The following is a 14,054-nucleotide window of genomic DNA, read 5'->3' as shown; positions in this document are numbered from 1 at the left end:
GGGGATGAAAGGAGAAACAATCTAGATCCACAGTATTTTATTTCAATAGCATTCCTACCGTGTATAAAGGGGCATTTACATTTTTAAAATTATAATTACGTGAAAAACTCGACAACAAAAAACTATTTCAGCCCAAATGGAATATCAGTTAAATAGCAATGTACATCAGAGGTTGACTAGTGACACCACCTCTTACGATAAATACTTGATTTATACCAAAGAGGAAGTTGTCGTGGACCCATAATTCTGCTATATTAACAGAAATAACATCTCATATACATCATACATACAATACACATTTCTCATTTTAGTCATTTAGCAGTGCATTCATCTTAAGATAGATAGTGGGACAACCACATAGAGTTAGTAAGCTACTTTATTGAAGAAAAATGTACTCTCAGCAAAGTCAGAGCTAGTAAAGGGGAAAAGAGTCAAGTGCAAGTGTTCATTCACTAAAGGCTTTTTGAGGAGAGGGTGCAAGGGGATTATTTAAGGTACTCTTTGAAGAGGTCGTGTGTAGATGTTTTCAGAAGATGGGCAGGGACTCTGCTGTCCTAGCTTCAGGGAGACACTGTTTCCAACATTGGGGTGCCAGGACAGAGAAGAGCTTGTACTGGGTTGAGTGTGAGCTGCCCTCCTGTAGGGGTGGGAGGGCCAAGAGACCAGAGGTGGCAGAACGGAGTGCTCGGGTTGGGGTGTAGGGTTTGAGCAGAGCCTGATGGTAGGGAGGTGCAGTTCCCCTTGCTGCTCCGTAGGTAAGTACCATGGTCTTGTAGTGGATGTGAGCTTCTACTGGAAGCCAGTGGAGTGTGAGGAAGGAGCGGGGTGACATGGGAGGAGCCGGGTGACATGGGAGGAGCCGGGTGACATGGGAGGAGCCGGGTGACATGGGAAGGTAGAACACCAGGCGGGCTGCAGTGTTCTGGATACGTTGCATGGGTTTGATGGCACAAGCCGGGACCCCAGCCAACAGAGTTGCAGTAGTCCAGGCGGGAGATGACAAGTGCATGGATTAGGACCTGCGCGGCTTCCTGTATGAGGAAGGGTTGTACTCTACGGATGTTGTAGAGCATGAACCTGCAGGAGCGGGTCACTGCTTTGATGAGGACACCGTGGAGTTGTCAAAAGTGATGGAGAGATCTTGGAGCAGGCAGCCCTTCCCCGGGAGGAAGAGCAGCTACGTCTTGTCAAGGTGGAGCTTAGGGTGGTGGACCGACATCCAAGCGGAGAGAACTGCCAGGCTTGCAGAGATGCATGTTGCCTTCTGGGTGTCAGAAGGGGGAAGCCGAAAAGTAGGTGAGTGTCATCCGCATAGCAATGATAGGAGAGACAATGTGAGGATATGACAGAGCCGAGGGACTTGGTGTAGAGAGAGAAGAGGAAAGGACCAAGAGACCTGGGGGACACCAGTAGTGAGGAGATTGTGGTGCAGACACAGATCCTCTCCATGTCACCTGGTAGGAGCAACCTGCCAGGTAGGATGCAATTCAAGAGTGTGCAGAGTCTGAGACGCCCAGCCCTGAGGGTGGAGAGGAGGATCTGATAAGAGTCTGAGACGCCCAGCCCTGAGGGTGGAGAGGAGGATCTGATAAGAGTCTGAGATCCCCAGCCCTGAAGGTGGAGAGGAGGATCTGATAGTCTGAGACACCCAGCCCTGAGGGTGGAGAGGAGGATCTGATAGAGTCTGAGATCCCCAGCCCTGAGGGTGGAGAGGAGGATCTGATGGTTCACAGAGTCGAAGGCAGCAGATAGATCTAGGAGGATGAGAACAGAAGAGAGAGAGTCAGCTTTGGCAGTGAGGAGAGCCTCTGTCACAGAGAAGAGCAGTCTCGGTTGAGTGACCCGTCTTGAAGCTGGTTAGGGTCAAGAAGATCATTTTGAGAGAGATCGTGAGAGAGTTGTTCAGAGACAGCACCCTCAAGTGTTTTGGAAAGAGAATCATGAAGTGATACCGGTCTGTAGGATTTGACGTTAAAGTGTGTTTGTTTCATGAGGAGGGAGGGAAGCGACTCGGGCCATTTTGAAGTCAGGGATGAGTTGACGAGGGAAGTGAGGAATGGGAGAAGGTCTCCAGAGATGGTCTGGAGAAGGGGATGGGGTTGAGTAAGAACGTTGTCGGGCGGCCGGACCTCACTAATCACAAGATTTCCTCTGCAGAGAGAGGGGAGAATGTGATCAAGGCGTAGGGGAGTGGGACCAGTGGACTTAATAAGCTGAGTGAATGAGCAGCAAATGTCGTCAACCTTTTCAAAGTGGTTGACAAAGTCATCCGCAGAGAGGGGGAGGGGGATTAAGGAGGGAGGCGAAGGCAGAAGCTTGACATTTAGAGTGATAGAAAGTGGCTTTAGCAGGAGACAGGGGAAGAGAAGGTAGAGAGGAGGGAGTGAAAGGACAATAGGTCCTCTGAAAGTTTTCATTCAGCTGGCCACAGCCCTGTAAGCTCGCAATGAGTTACACAGCCACGGAGCAGGAGGGGAGAGCCAAGCCGGCCGGGGGAAAAGAGGACAATACGAGTCATAAGAAGCAGAAAGGGAGGATAGTAAGGTCAAAGAGGCAGAGTCAGGAGACAGGAGGGAGAAGGAATTATCAGAAGGGAGAGATGATAGGAGAGAAGAGGAGAGAGGAGTGAGAGGGAGAGTAAAGATTGTGACGGCCCATGACCATCTGGGTAGGTGCTGAGTGTTTAAGGTTGGAGGAAATGGAGACCGAAAAGGAAACAAAGTAGTGATCAGAGACCAGGAGAGGTTACAGTGACATTAGAAGGAAAGCAGCCTCTAATAAAGATGAGGTCAAGCGTATTGCCTGCCTTGTGAGTAAGAGGGGACTGGGAAAGTGTGAGGTCAAAACAGGCAAGAAGGGGAATGAAAGAGTTGTAAAGAAGTGAATCAAAGGCAGACGTCAGGAGGTTGAAGTCACCAAGTACGAAGAGTGGTGAGCCATCGTCGGGCAATGAGCTTGTCAAGGTGTCAAACTCATTGAAGAACTCCGTCACGGCACCTGGCAGGTGATAGATGACAATGTTAAGCTTGAGTGGACAAGTGACAGTGACAGCATAGAATTCAAATGAGGAGATGGACAGGTGAGAGAGGGAGAAAATAGCCCTGTGCCACCACCGCGACGACCAGATGCTCTTGGACTATGAGAGAAAACGTAGTCAGATGGAGAGCAGCTGGAGTAGCAGTGTTCTCTGGGGTAATCCATGTATTCGTCTGAGTCTTCGTCAGGGCAGCATAGGCTGAGATGAACTCAGAAGTTCCAAAACGCTGCCGGAGACCAGGAATTCCACATTGTTCTCGCAGGGTACACTAAATGAGTTGGGTTGCGTCTTTAAAGCCTACATGGAGAGGAGCGAACTGAGAGAACACACACATAGTTGCCAAAGCTACAAAAGAGCTAAATTAGATCTGAAAAGTAACTAGGGAAGATATTCAAGTGAGCGAGTGATGTGGACCCTTCCTGCCCCTTAATCCTGGTTGATGTGTCAATAACTATCTTCAAGTTATGAGCAGTCAGCAGTTCACACACACCAAGTGGGCTATTAGGAAGACCGGGAGCACTTAAAGTAGGTGGCCCTAGCTAGCAAAAAGAAAGTACTAGACAAAAACAGATTAAGACAATTATAGTCCTCACTCCTGGAGATATCAGGAGTCACCTAGCTATAGAATGAAGCAGTATTACCTGGCTGGGGCTGGAGCAGGGGTGTGAGAGGTAGAGGTAGGTGTGTGTTGGGGCTCTTCTGTGGCCGGGGCTGGGCTGGGTTCTGCCGGGGCTGGGGGGTCTGTGGAGGCTTGGTCCTGGGCTAGGTCATCGCTGGGCGATGGGGTGGAGGAGGGTGGAGTTGCCTGGTCCTGGAGGGGAGGGAGTTGTGTATCGGGCTCTGGGTGGGTGTGTGTGTGAGGCTGTGTCATTTGTGTGCTTGGCTCAGCAGCAGCAGCGGGGGGTTCAGGATCAGCGTGTGGTTCTGGGGCTGACCAGACCTCTACCACTACAGGCTCCTCCTGATTCACAGTCTGGAAAACACACACATCATTTCAATTCGCTCCGTTGGTGTGTGTGTGTGTGTGTGTGTGTATGTCTGTCACCTGTTCAGTGTTGTGTGTGTTGGGCTCCTCTAATGCAGCCCTCTCTGTCTCCAGTCCCACGTCGTAGGAGGAGTGTGTGTGTGTCCTCGGCGACTCCATCTGGGGAACAGGCGCACGCGCCGTTAGAACATGGCGCACACACAGACACACACGAATAGGAAGTTTTAATTCTACAGACACTATGGTAAACTGAAGTAGGCTAGCCTCTTTCGCCAGAAGACATGACAGAATGATAGAAGAACACCAAGAAACAGGAGAATGAGTGTCTCAGGCTGAGAAACAGTTCTTTGTTAGACTGAGGGACAGAACAAAAGGCTATAAGGGACTGACAGCATGGCTCCGACAGTACAGACAGGCCTGTTTGCCATGTGTACATTGACAGTATGCCAGCATGCAGCAGGCTTGTACTTACATGCCCGGAGGACTAAATATGTGTTGACATAGCAGCCCCCCACCCCTCTCCCTCAGGCCCCCAGTTCAGAGTTGTGTGTGAATATGGGCTGAGACAGTTTAAGAGGGATTAGTTTTTATTTGGCTAATACTGTCAAAACAAAGTCTGAGTGAGGCCTAGTGGGGCCTGGGGGAAAGCTGAGTGAACTGTGGCCTGCCCCTGGTCTGACCTGGCCAGGGCATAGATACATTACCTTTATCATAGTCTCAGGAAGACACTATGGCCGGGCAAGCAGACCTGCTCTCAGCCTAGGGGCCAGAAATAGGGGCTGGGAGGAGGTCTAGTCAACAATCTAATGCACAACAACCACCAATGTTAAGTATTGCATAACTCTTCAGCCAAATACCACCCCCACTCACCTCTAGCCAAAGGTCAGGAACACATACACACAAACACCTCTCCTCCACTTCCCAGGCCAAATCCCAAACTCATTACGGCCTTACCTCCTCTGTCTTTCACCGGAGGTCAAGCATGACCCCACATATAGGACTACACAACCCTCTCCCCCTCCCTTAACATATTCACACTCATGGCTTTGTTGAACTGGTAGGTCAGAGGAAAATAAACGCTTTAGGTGGGTCACCGTGCAAACAATTCGTTAACTCAGGTCTGATCATGATCCGTTCTGGCTGAAACCCCATAGTAAGTAACTGATTCTAGGTGTAGTAGTGGATTATTAGCCTGGTGGTCCAGTCCGTTTGTGCTTTAGACAACTCCTCACCTTGAGGTCCGTCCTGTGCTCTGGGGGGCTGCTGTCTCCACTAGACACACCTGGACCTGACGAGTTGTGCTCTGAACAACACACATGACTTCTGGGGTACCTGGAAGACAGAGACAGGCTCAGTAACACACAATGAACAACACAGCTGGGGTACCAATGCTGTCGTGCATGCATGCAGCACCAGTCAAAAGTTTGGACACTTACATATTCCAGGGTTTTTCATTATTTTTACTATTTTCTACATTATAGAATAATAGTGAAGACATAAGAACTATTAAATAACACAGAAGGAATAGTGTAGTAACCAAATTTTCTAAAGAAAAGTGTAGCCACCCTTGATGACAGCTTTACAACGTCCCCCACCCCCATGCAAACTTTGCCACCGCTGCCTTACAGGAACAGGACTGGGCTTGCTGAACACTGAACCAAACTACTGTAGAACTGCCCTGCCAACGCCATCCCTGCCACCGCTGACTTACAGGAACAGGACTGGGCTTGCTGAACACTGAACCAAACTACTGTGCCCTGCCAGAACTTACAGGAACAGGACTGGGCTTGCTGAACACTGAACAAACGCCATCCCTGATCCTTACAGGAACAGGACTGGGCTTGCTGAACACTGAACCAAACTACTGTAGAACTGCCCTGCCAACGCCATCCCTGACTTACAGGAACAGGACTGGGCTTGCTGAACACTGAACCAAACTACTGTAGAACTGCCCTGCCAACGCCATCCCTGACTTACAGGAACAGGACTGGGCTTGCTGAACACTGAACCAAACTACTGTAGAACTGCCCTGCCAATGCCATTCCTGCCTTACAGGAACAGGACTGGGCTTGCTGAACACTGAACCAAACTACTGTAGAACTGCCCTGCCAATGCCATTCCTGCCTTACAGGAACAGGACTGGGCTTGCTGAACACTGAACCAAACTACTGTAGAACTGCCCTGCCAATGCCATCCCTGACTTACAGGAACAGGACTGGGCTTGCTGAACACTGAACCAAACTACTGTAGAACTGCCCTGCCAATGCCATTCCTGCCTTACAGGAACAGGACTGGGCTTGCTGAACACTGAACCAAACTACTGTAGAACTGCCCTGCCAATGCCATCCCTGCTTACAGGAACAGGACTGGGCTTGCTGAACACTGAACCAAACTACTGGAACTGGGCCATCCCTGACTTACAGGAACAGGACTGGGCTTGCTGAACACTGAACCAAACTACTGTAGAACTGCCCTGCCAATGCCATCCCTGACTGGAACAGGACTTTGCTGACACTGAACAGGACTGGGCTTGCTGAACACTGAACCAAACTACTGTAGAACTGCCCTGCCAATGCCATCCCTGACTTACAGGAACAGGACTGGGCTTGCTGAACACTGAACCAAACTACTGTAGAACTGCCCTGCCAACGCCATCCCTGACTTACAGGAACAGGACTGGGCCTGCTGAACACTGAACCAAACTACTGTAGAACTGCCCTGCCAATGCCATCCCTGCCACCGCTGCCTTATCCCTGCCACCGCTGCCTTACAGGAACAGGACTGGGCTTGCTGAACACTGAACCAAACTACTGTAGAACTGCCCTGCCAATGCCATCCCTGCCTTACAGGAACAGGACTGGGCTTGCTGAACACTGAACCAAACTACTGTAGAACTGCCCTGCCAATGCCATCCCTGCCTTACAGGAACAGGACTGGGCTTGCTGAACACTGAACCAAACTACTGTAGAACTGCCCTGCCAATGCCACCGCTGCCTTACAGGAACAGGACTGGGCTTGCTGAACACTGAACCAAACTACTGTAGAACTGCCCTGCCAATGCCACCGCTGCCTTACAGGAACAGGACTGGGCTTGCTGAACACTGAACCAAACTACTGTAGAACTGCCCTGCCAACGCCATCCCTGACTTACAGGAACAGGACTGGGCTTGCTGAACACTGAACCAAACTACTGTAGAACTGCCCTGCCAACGCCATCCCTGACTTACAGGAACAGGACTGGGCCTGCTGAACACTGAACCAAACTACTGTAGAACTGCCCTGCCAATGCCATCCCTGCCACCGCTGCCTTACAGGAACAGGACTGGGCTTGCTGAACACTGAACCAAACTACTGTAGAACTGCCCTGCCAATGCCATCCCTGACTTACAGGAACAGGACTGGGCTTGCTGAACACTGAACCAAACTACTGTAGAACTGCCCTGCCAATGCCATCCCTGCCTTACAGGAACAGGACTGGGCTTGCTGAACACTGAACCAAACTACTGTAGAACTGCCCTGCCAATGCCACCGCTGCCTTACAGGAACAGGACTGGGCTTGCTGAACACTGAACCAAACTACTGTAGAACTGCCCTGCCAATGCCACCGCTGCCTTACAGGAACAGGACTGGGCTTGCTGAACACTGAACCAAACTACTGTAGAACTGCCCTGCCAACGCCATCCCTGACTTACAGGAACAGGACTGGGCTTGCTGAACACTGAACCAAACTACTGTAGAACTGCCCTGCCAACGCCATCCCTGACTTACAGGAACAGGACTGGGCCTGCTGAACACTGAACCAAACTACTGTAGAACTGCCCTGCCAATGCCATCCCTGCCACCACTGCCTTACAGGAACAGGACTGGGCTTGCTGAACACTGAACCAAACTACTGTAGAACTGCCCTGCCAATGCCATCCCTGACTTACAGGAACAGGACTGGGCTTGCTGAACACTGAACCAAACTACTGTAGAACTGCCCTGCCAATGCCATCCCTGCCTTACAGGAACAGGACTGGGCTTGCTGAACACTGAACCAAACTACTGTAGAACTGCCCTGCCAACGCCATCCCTGCCACCGCTGACTTACAGGAACAGGACTGGGCTTGCTGAAAACTGAACCAAACTACTGTAGAACTGCCCTGCCAACGCCATCCCTGACTTACAGGAACAGGACTGGGCTTGCTGAACACTGAACCAAACTACTGTAGAACTGCCCTGCCAATGCCATCCCTGACTTACAGGAACAGGACTGGGCTTGCTGAACACTGAACCAAACTACTGTAGAACTGCCCTGCCAACGCCATCCCTGACTTACAGGAACAGGACTGGGCTTGCTGAACACTGAACCAAACTACTGTAGAACTGCCCTGCCAACGCCATCCCTGCCTTACAGGAACAGGACTGGGCTTGCTGAACACTGAACCAAACTACTGTAGAACTGCCCTGCCAATGCCATCCCTGCCTTACAGGAACAGGACTGGGCTTGCTGAACACTGAACCAAACTACTGTAGAACTGCCCTGCCAATGCCATCCCTGACTTACAGGAACAGGACTGGGCTTGCTGAACACTGAACCAAACTACTGTAGAACTGCCCTGCCAACGCCATCCCTGACTTACAGGAACAGGACTGGGCTTGCTGAACACTGAACCAAACTACTGTAGAACTGCCCTGCCAACGCCATCCCTGACTTACAGGAACAGGACTGGGCTTGCTGAACACTGAACCAAACTACTGTAGAACTGCCCTGCCAATGCCATCCCTGCCACTGGATTCCTTTTGGTCCTAGTACTAGAGAGAAAGTCTGGAAAGGTCTAATATTGCATAAGAGCACAACATCGAGATAAACAGGTGAACAAAAAGAGAAGTAGAGCAGGGTTTTTGTGTGTTTATCTGGGGTAAAGGCCGAGGTGATGTGGCAGGAAAGGGAGGGAGGGTCCCTGGGGGTGTGTGTGTGTGTGTGTGTGTGTGTTAGGGCTCAATGAGCGTGGGGCCTGCCTGAACATGTCCACAATGTTCAGCTTCACACACACTTTAATTAAATGGTTTTTACACAATGTACTTTTCCCTCGGGCCTGGTCTTTGAAGCCCAGTATGAATCTAAGCAACAGCTAGACGCTGCAATTGTCACCTCACACAGACACCCCTTGCTCTGAAACCTGAGAGCTTCACCTTAACCACTCAGACATCACTGTCAGGCCACACAATCTGGACTATGTTTTAGCCTATTAGTTTGATGGCAGGACTTGAGAGGATCCTGAGAAAGGTGAATGTGTGTTTACCATGGTGAAGTTAAGGACTCTGATCTTCTAGACCAGTGGTTCCCAAATGTTTTATAGTCCCGTACACCTTCAAACATTCAACCTCCAGCTGCGTACCCATCATTGTAAGCCTGCCACACACACAATACATTTAGTATTGTGTGTATAAGTGTTTGTCACAAACCTGCTTGTGGGAAGTGACAAAGAGCTCTTATAGGACCAGGGCACAAATAATAATAATCAATAATGTTGCTCTTTATTTAATCATCGTACATATAAAACCTTATTTGTTCATCGAAAAACTGTGAATAACTCACAGGTTAATGAGAAGAGAGTGCTTGAAACCAGGCACAGCGAGAAGAGGACTGGCCACCACTCATAGCCTGGTTCCTCTAAGTTTCTTCCTAGGGTTTGGCCTTTCTAGTGAGTTTTTCCTAGCCACCGTGCTTCTACACCTGCATTGCTTGCTGTTTGGGGTTTTAGGCTGGGTTTCTGTACAGCACTTTGAGATATCGGCTGATGTACTAAGGGCTATATAAATCAATTTGATTTGACATAACTCTGCAATGCTGGGTTGTATTGGAGAGTCTCAGTCTTAAATCTTTTTCCACACAGTCTGTGCCTGTATTTTGTTTTCATGCTTGTGAGGGCCAAGAATCCACTCTTACATAGGTTTATAGTAGCAAAGGGCCTCAGTGTCTTAACAGCGCGATTTGCCAAGGCAGGATACTCGGAGTGCAGCCCAATCCAGAAATCTGGCAGTGGCTTCTGATTAAATTTTCACAGAACCGCTTGTTGCAATTTCGATGAGGCTCTCTTGTTCAGATATCGGCAAGTGGACTGAAGGCAGGGCATGAAAGGAATCTTTAAATTGGTCTCAATTTTTTTTAAATGGGACAATACTTTGCCCTTTGATAACCAGCGTAAAAGCCTTACATGGTCGCTGTCCATATCATTGCATAATGCAGAAAATACACGAGAGTTCAGGGGCCTTGCTTTTACAAAGTTAACAATTTTCATTGTAGTGTCAAGAACATCTTTCAATCTGTCAGGCATTGTAGTGGAATTCCCACGAGAGAGTAATGTTTGATGTGACTGGATGTTAATTATTTGACTAGGCTACCTGTATTTGACATTGTGTTATTTTGCTGAACACTAGATGGTCTCATTTTATTTTTGGCAGTGAAACGAGGCTACTCAGTCGAGAGAGAAAAAAAACACCCAAATGTATAGCCCCCTTGGAAAATAAAAATGGACTGTTTAAAAATGTGAATAAAAAAATATTTACAAATGTGAATTGCATTTTTAATTGTGCGTACCCCAGTTTGGGACTAGATGCTCTAGGCTAATCAATATAGAGCATAACATAAGTCTGTACATTCTTTAACTTCAAACACGGACAGAGATGTTAGTTGTAGGTCCCAAGAAACAGTCATACAATCGTCTCAAAAAAAAACACAAAAAAAACTGAAGGACCTCGGCATTAATCTGGACCCTGATCTCTCTTTTGACCAACTCAAAAATATTTTCAAGGCCAGCTTTTCCATTTTCGTTAACATTGCAAAAATCGAAAGCTTTTAGACCAAAAACTATGCAGAAAAGCTAATCCATGCTTTTGTCACTTCTAGATTAGACGACTGCAATGCTTTTCTTTCCGGCTACCAGGATAAAGCACTAAATAAGCTTCAGTTAGTGCTAAATATGACAGCTAGAATCTTGGCTAGAACCAGCATTTTTTATCATATTACTCCAGTGCTAGCCACTCTACACTGGATTCCGGTTAAGGCTAGGGCTGATTTCAAGGTTTTACTGCTAACCTACAAAACATTACATGGGCTTGCGCCTACCCATCTCTCTACGATTTGGTCTCGTCGTACATCCGGTCACAAGACACAGGCCTCCTTATTGCCCCTGGAATGTCTAAGCAAACAACTGGAGGGAGGGCTTTCTCCTATAGAGCTCAATTTTTATGGAATGGTCTGCCTATCCATGTGAGAGACTCAGACTCGTTCTCAACCTTTAAGTCTTTACTGAAGACTCATCTTTTCAGTAGGTCCTATGATTGAGTGTAGTCTTGCCCAGGGGTGCGAAGGTGAACGGAAAGGCACTGGAGCGACGAACCGACCTTGCTGTCTGCCTGGCTGGTTTTCCCTCTTAGTCACTGACTTGGGTCACTTGAATGGGTTTAGTCACTGACAGGATTCTTCCTGTCTGGGTTGGCGCCCCCTCGGGTTCGTGCCGTGGGGGAGGAGATCTTCATGGGCTGTACTTAGCCTCGTCTCAGGGTAGTGAGTTGGTGGTTTGCGGATATCCCTATAGTGGTGTGGGGGCTGCGCTTTGGCAAAGTGGGTGGGGCTATAGCCTGCCTGGTTGGCCCTGTCCGGGGGTATCGTCGGACGGGGCCACAGTGCATCTATACTGCAGTAGTTTGTGTCGGGGACCTAGGGCCAGTCTGTTATATCTGATGTAATTATCCTTTCTTATTCGGTGTCCTGTGTGAATTTAAGTATTCTCCCTCAAATTCTCTTTCCCCAAGGACCTGAGCCCTGGGACCATGCCTCGGGACTACCTGGCCTGATGACTCCTTGCTGTCCCCATTCCACCTGGTCATGCTGCTGCTCCAGTTTCAATTGTTCTGCCTGCGGCTATGGAACCCTCACCTGTTCACCGGACATTCTACCGTGTCCTGGACCTGCTGTTTGAGACTCTCTCCCTCCACCACACGTGCTGTCTCTAACTCTGAACGATCGGCATGAAAAGCCAATTGACATTTACTGCTGCGGTGCTGACCTGTTGCACCCTCTACAACCACTGTGATTATTATTTTTATTTGACCCTGCTGTTCATCTATGAATGTATGAACATCTTGGCCATGTACTGTTATAATATCCACCCGGCACAGCCATAAGAGGACTGACCACCCCTCAGAGCCTAGTTTCTTCCAAGGTTCCTGCCTTTCTAAAACCAAATCTAATCTAGCCACTGTGCTTCTACAGCTGCATTGCTTGCCGTTTTGGGTTTTAGGCTGGGTTTCTGTATAGCACTATGTGACATGGGCTGATGTAAAAAGGGATTTATGAATACATTTGATTATCTCACTCTTTATCTTGACTGACACACACCATACATGTCCCTTTCCTCATCCTCCTTATCTAAAGAACACATGACCTAATCATCTAATCATCCAGTGCTGACGGTGTTGCAATGAGGGCCTAATCACAAAGAATCACCACTTTGTACAAACATCCAGCTCTAACCTGACGGCCACACAGTTGAATTCGGAAGTTTACATACACTTGCGGTGGAGTCATTAAAACTCGTTTTTCAACCACTCCACAAGTTTCTTGTTAACAAACTATAGTTTTGGCAAGTCGGTTAGGACATGTACTTTGTGCATGACAAGTAATTTTCCCAACAATTGTATAATTCACTGAATCACAATTCCAGTGGGCCAGAAGTTTCCATACACAAGTTGATTCTGCCTGTAAACGGCTTGGAAATTCCAGAAAATGATGTCATGGCTTTAGAAGCTTCTGATAGGCGAATTGACATAATTTGAGTCAATTGGAGGTGTACCTGTGGATGTATTTCAAGGACCTACCTCCAAACTCAGTGCCTCTCTGCTTGACATCATGGGAAAATCGAAAGAAATCAGCCAAGACTTTAGAAAAACAATTGTAGACCACCACAAGTCTGGTTCATCCTTGGGAGCAATTACCAAACGTCTGAAGGTACCACGTTCATCTGTACAAACAATAGTACGCAAGTATAAACACCATGGGACCACGCAGCGGTCATACCACTCAGGAAGGAGACATATTCTGTCTCTTAGAGATTAACGTACTTTGGTGCGAAAAGCGCAACTCATTCTCAGAACAACAGCAAAGGACCTTGTGAAGATGCTGGAGGAAACCGGTACAAAAGTATCTATATCCACAGTAAAACAAGTCCTATATCAACATAACCTGAAAGCTTAGCAAAGAAGAAGCCACTGCTCCAAAACCAAAATAAAAAAGCCAGAATATGGTTTGCAACTGCACATGGGGACAAAGATCGTACTTTTTGGAGAAATGTCCTCTGGTCTGATAAAACAAAAAGAGAACAGTTTGGCCATAATGACCAGCCTAAACGACGCCAGAACTCAGGCGCTGTATGGGTTTTGACTGGACTGCCGTTCTTAACTTGAGCACCGCATGCGACAAGAAGTTTCCCTCATCCCTCGGGGTAATCGACAAACGTTTTTGTCTGAGTGAGGGAAATGCTGTAAATTAAAAGGACTTGATGTATTTTGGAATATGAGACGTTGAGGATTCTAATAAATACCGCTTTGCTGTTATACAAGCAAGCTAAAACACCAGAGTCCAAATGTGCACTTCACATTTCCATATAATAACTCATGTCACATACAGTGTCAAAGTTTTTATTCACCATTTTTGGTGTAGAGTTACAAGATGACAAACTCTGGGTTATCCTGAACATAATGATCCTGTTCGTCTTTGGTGAAGACAATGTGCCTACGAACACGCACCTGAATGACCTCATGACTCTTTTCTATGTGCACCAAAATTACAAACTGTTTATCTGAATTGCCTTGTGAAAACCTAACACTAAGTTCGTATTTTATTATTTATTTTTTAACTAGTCACATTGGCAAAAGAACAAGCTTTCAAATTAAGCCCACCTGACCCAGATTGCGATTTACAAAATGGGCTGTTTTTGGATTATGTAAACCGTAATTGTGTGATGGAGGGGATCCAGGACTGTGTTC

The 14,054-nt window shown here is 47.9% G+C and overlaps 1 protein-coding gene across 1 annotated transcript in view; it reads right to left on the bottom strand.

The window, feature by feature from the left end:
- LOC123996862 (SUN domain-containing ossification factor-like) overlaps window positions 1-4,145 on the bottom strand; it is a 45,377-nt gene extending 41,232 nt beyond the window's left edge. Inside the window, 2 exon segments of the mRNA XM_046300641.1 lie at window positions 3,679-4,010; window positions 4,083-4,145. The gene's annotated coding sequence lies outside the window, so the exon portion shown is untranslated.
- Window positions 4,146-14,054: the final 9,909 nt, after the last annotated feature.

Source organism: Oncorhynchus gorbuscha, linkage group LG15, assembly GCF_021184085.1.
Source record: "Oncorhynchus gorbuscha isolate QuinsamMale2020 ecotype Even-year linkage group LG15, OgorEven_v1.0, whole genome shotgun sequence".
Taxonomy (NCBI): Eukaryota; Metazoa; Chordata; class Actinopteri; order Salmoniformes; family Salmonidae; genus Oncorhynchus; species Oncorhynchus gorbuscha.
Note: the sequence above shows the minus strand (reverse complement) of the source record. Positions and strands in the feature narration are given on the sequence as shown.